Source organism: Bactrocera latifrons, unplaced genomic scaffold (genome assembly GCF_001853355.1).
Source record: "Bactrocera latifrons isolate USDA-ARS-PBARC rearing strain unplaced genomic scaffold, ASM185335v1 scaffold_929, whole genome shotgun sequence".
In the NCBI taxonomy this organism is placed as follows: domain Eukaryota; kingdom Metazoa; phylum Arthropoda; class Insecta; order Diptera; family Tephritidae; genus Bactrocera; species Bactrocera latifrons.
The window spans coordinates 1-5279 of NW_017537633.1; positions in this window are offsets into that span (position 1 = coordinate 1).

A 5279-nucleotide genomic window follows, 5' to 3' on the forward strand; every position below is an offset into this window, starting at 1 on the left:
GTACATACCTACATATATTTGTATACACTTCCGAACAAATAATGCACAAGCATGCATACGTACATATGCGTACACATGTGAATATGTCACCAACAAAAATTTGAAGCATTGTTCTACAAAAACAACAATTGCTCAAATAGCAGAAGCACCAAAAGTCAATTTGGTAGCCGAATTGGCAAAGCTCAAATGTAGTAAATTTTACAACAAAAACGATTTCATTCTACAAGCGAAGCGAGGTCCTTCATTCATAAAAACAGACGGCGTAACATCTTCCCGAGCATGCCTTTGCCTTTCGTCTTTTCTCGACGATGGCAAAAGCTAAAAATCATGAATTGAACAACTTTCTAATGCTTCTTCACAGAAAGAAGTCAGAAAAGTGGCAACAACGGAGTTGTCGATTTATAATATTTGTCCATTCTAAAAGATTTTTCCGTGACTCGCAAAAATCTGCGTCGATATCTATGCAAGCTCATACATATGCATACATATGTGTCACACAAGTGCTGAATAAATGAGAGCGACAGATATTAGAATACACACGTTGTTAGGGACACAGTTATTGAGGCAGCTGCACAACTACATAACTGTGTCCCTAAGTAGGTGTGTATTTTAATATTTGACAGATGTCGCTTGCAGTCTGCCGTGCTCAAAGTGTTCAGCCATTGGTTGACCGTGACAACGGATATGCGAAAGAAACGTGCGACACTTGTTATTATGAATGTATGTACATATGTTTATGGCTCGCATTTGCTTTCGTAAACATACAGACAAATGTGCCAAAGAAATAATGTATGTACATATGCATATGTCATAGAAATTCTATTGGTACAAATATAGAAATGATAACGAAATAATGCGAATATGCATATTTCATGAAGGTAATCAATTTTCTTCTTAATTTTTTAACAGTCGAAATAAATATAATTTATTTGAAATGTTAATTTATTTCAAATAAAAACTTTTGTATAGGTAGTTAAATGGTCTTGACTATAAAATAATTTATTTGGATAACGATTAATATAAACACATAAATGGCATGGTTTGAATTTGGTTAGCATTTTCATTAATGTTTTAAATGAAAAAAGTTGTTGTAGTGACATAACTACAATAGTTGGACATATGCTACCGCGGAGTTTTTTGTAGACATTATGATGTTCTTCAATATTGTTGTACATTATTTTGTTCTTTCGCTAATAGTTTCGGTAGCGCATTCGACGAAAGACATTTTAAGACTCATTTTTCTACACATTCGGTTACATTGTTCAAATTTTACGAAGGATAACTAATTTTTTTCAAAATGAAATGTAGCCTATGTCAAATTGGAAGAATGTAGCAATCTATTGGTGAAAGAATTTTTTAAATCGGCACAGTACTTTTTGAGCCTATTCATTACAAACATACAAAGAACCAAAAATAGGTACAAATCTTTCCTCTTTATTATTAGTGCAGATGTAACAATAGATTGCATGAGTGCGCATTGATCTGCATGATCATACATTAATTTATACTTACATATATGTATATTAGGGTGCTTCAAAAACAATTTTTGAATTTTTTTTCCAAGTCTTACCCCCTCAAATGTTAGTGATTGACAAACAAAAAATCCTCCCTCAAGCCTACAGCACCTGGCTTAACTCTAAGGGGTCGCTTTTTTTTTTTTTTTTTTTTTTTTTTGAGGTTCCCATACATGTAATATAGGAATTTTCGTTTTCAAAATATAACTAAAATTGCAACAACTAATTTGCGTTTCTCAAATATAACCATCACATATTCAGAAAGTTCACTTTCCAAACTTTAAAAATTTCTATAGGTGATGGCCTTGAGAAGGTAGTGACATAACTTGGGCCGAGTCTAAGGAACTTTTCATGCTGCATTTTGGCAGCGTAGAAACACCAGCGGCTGTTTGTGACAATATTAGCTAGTTGTGCGACTGATGGTGAATGTCTCTCCAATTATGCTACTCGTAGGATATATCATGGCGTGATATAGAGGTGAATGATTTGCAGTTTCTGTGACGCTTGCGAAGATGGCTCATGTTGGAAGAGGAAATATCTTCACCAGACATAAAATATCAGGAACTTTCAACAATAAAATGTCACTTCTGTGAAAAACCAGGCCACAAGATGATGGAATGGTGGAATGTCGAGCTAAACAGCATCAAAATCATCTTTCATCTTATGCTACGAACAGTAACAGCAGGAGTGCATTTGATCACCATTACAAAACGAATGTAACCTGCTTTAATTAATAACATTGTATTGAAGTATTGTTTCATGTTTTGGACAATGAGTATTTGAAGAATTATATTATTATTGGTCGAGAAGTACTGTCGCCTAGATTCAATGTTATAATGTCATCAGGAAAATTCGAAATTATTAGATAAAAACTGTAAACTATTGTTGAAAAGATGAGAATTTTTGTAAGGTAAATACTGACCTTGTTGGTGAAGATAGAGATAAATTACAAGATATTTTGGAAAATTATTCAAAATCTTTTATTAATGGAATTCCTTCGACTAGATTAAGTTCAGGTGAAATTAAAATTAAATTAGTAGACCCAAGAAAAATTGTTCAAAGAAGACCATATAGGCTTAGCCCAAACGAAAGAGAATTGTTTCAAGACAAGAATAATGAATTTTTGCAACGAAAATTGTTCATTTTTTTTCTTTTTTTGTCTTTCCTCCGAGGCTGTTGAAAATTTTTCATTAGAGGTGTTTTTTTACGTGGCGGGTCCCAAACCCAGCGCAACAACCCTATGTAGAGGATATTTCGCCTTTTCACTTCAGCTCGCCTTCAAACGGATGCTCTTAGGCTACCCAGAGGATTCTTGGTCAAAGTCTGGAAGTCGTGAGCTGCTTGAGTCATATGTGAAAGAATCGTTTCTGGCCACTCCCAAGTGAATGGCGATCAGAGAACTTTCCTCACTTGCGAGAACTTCTACACATGACTCCATCTTCCATCCATGACTCCAAATCTTGGAAAAGACCCGTGAAAGGAGAATCGACACTTACCGTCGATTTGAGAGCTGCTTTCGACAGCACGAAAAGGAGCTACCTTTATGCCGCGATGTCTGAATTTGGTATCCCCGCAAAACTAAKACGGCTATGTAAACTGACGTTGAGCAACACCAAAAGCTCCGTCAGAATCGGGAAGGACCTCTCCGAGCCGTTCGATACCAAACGAGGTTTCAGATAAGGCAACGCCCTATCATGAGATTTCTTCAACCTGCTTCTGGAGAAAATAATTAGAGCTACAGAACTAAATAGGGAAGGTACAATTTTCTATAAAAGTGTACAGCTGCTGGCATATGCCGATGATATTGATATCATCGGCCTCAACACCCGCGCCTTTAGTTCTGCTTTCTCCAGACTGGACAAGGAAGCAAAGCAAATGGGTCTGGCAGTGAACGAAGGTAAGACGAAATATCTCCTGTTATCAAACAAACAGTCGTCGCACTCGCGACTGGGCTCTCACGTCCCTGTTGACAGTCATAACTTTGAGGTCGTAGATAATTTCGTTAACAAAAATAAGGCACTCATCATTTGTGTGTTGATTACCGTGAATTAAATGCTAATACAGAAATATTTTACATGTTTAGATATGGCAAGTGGGTATTACCAAATTCCTATGCACGAAGAATCGGTAGAGTGTACAGCATTTATTACTCCAGACGGACAGTATGAATTTTTTGGCAATGCCTTTTGGGCTCAAGAAGGCACCTTCAGTTTTTCAACGCACAGCCATTCAAGCACTTGGAGACCTTACAAATACGTTTGTTGTCGTTTATATGGATGACGTAATGGTGGCTGCTACAACAAAAAGTGAGGCTTTGAAGAGGTTGTAAAATACTCTTGATTGCCTTACAAATGCTGGAAAAGTTACAGCGTTAAGTAGCTTACCACCTCTTCAGTCAGTCTCTTCTTTACGGCAATTTATTGGATTAGCGTCTTAGTCAAGGGTTTTCTTGTTTTATGAAACCGTTATATCTTATGATTTCGGAGAAAAATGATTTTATTAGGAGATTTTACCACGAATAAATAAGCCAAAAAGTTATTTCTATCCTTACACAAAAGCCAGTCTCAGTAATTTTTGACCCGAACCATCCTATTGAGTTGCATACCGATGCAAGTTCTCGTGGATACGGTGACATCTTGTTACACAAAACCAACAACAAGTCTCAGTTCATTGAATGTTTTATTAAGGCTACTTCTCCTGCTGAATCACGATATCATTCTTATGAATTATAAACTCTTGCTGTCGTTTTGTCTATAAAACATTTTCGCCATTATTTATTGAGTAGAAATTTTGAACATTTGATATACAATATAGAGTAGATAAACGAATGTCTCATGTTGACTTCTTTTTAAGAAATCTGCCTTTAACAAAATTGACTTGTAAGATTCCTGAAAAACAAGTTAATTTGGCTGAAATATCTGACTATTGGCTTTTAGCCGAACAGCGCCAAAATTCTGAAATAGTTAATATTGTAAATAAATTAAAAGACAATTCTCTTGCTGAGAACATTGCAAACGCTTACGAGTTAAGAGGAGGAATATTATGTCGAGTAATTCAGCGAAATCGTAGAGCTCGGTCTTTATCATTTGTTCCTCGATCATTTAGATGGTCCGTAATAAACCAAATGCACTAGTCAATCATGCACTTGCGATGGGAGAAGACGTTAGATAAGGCCTACGACTATTACTGGTTCGATAACATGTCCAAGTATATTCGGAAGTTTGTTGAGAATTGTATACCAATACCAAAAGTAAATACACCAAGGACTACTTGAACGCATTATGAGCAATTTAAAGAACTTGTTAACTGCCGTTGAAACTAGCAGTTGATCTTGGCAAGATGCATTAGGAGAAATTCAATTAGCCCGTTGGTGTTCCTTCCACACTAGGGTGGGTCGATTCCGGACTTTTTTCGATTCGGGATTTCTAATAGTGCGGAAAAGTTGCCTTAGTACTCCCTAATTCCAATGCAACATTTTGTTTTGAGATCAGATTGCATCTTCAAACCCAACTCCGGCCTTGAAAGAAACTGAACAAAGAACTGGTGGAACAGTCAAGATCGTCTTCCAGTTAATCATATCGTAATAATTATTAGCTTTGAAATTBAGCTTYGGCACTTTATTACATCTAACCCTTCCATTTACAGTGTCAGACTCTGCTTCTCTGGCTGCCAGAAGACGGTCAAGGGCCAACTTTCTGACTTCTATCCGTTCGTCAGACATCATACTAAGGAGAATGTTTTCTGGAAGAGCAAAGAAAACATTCT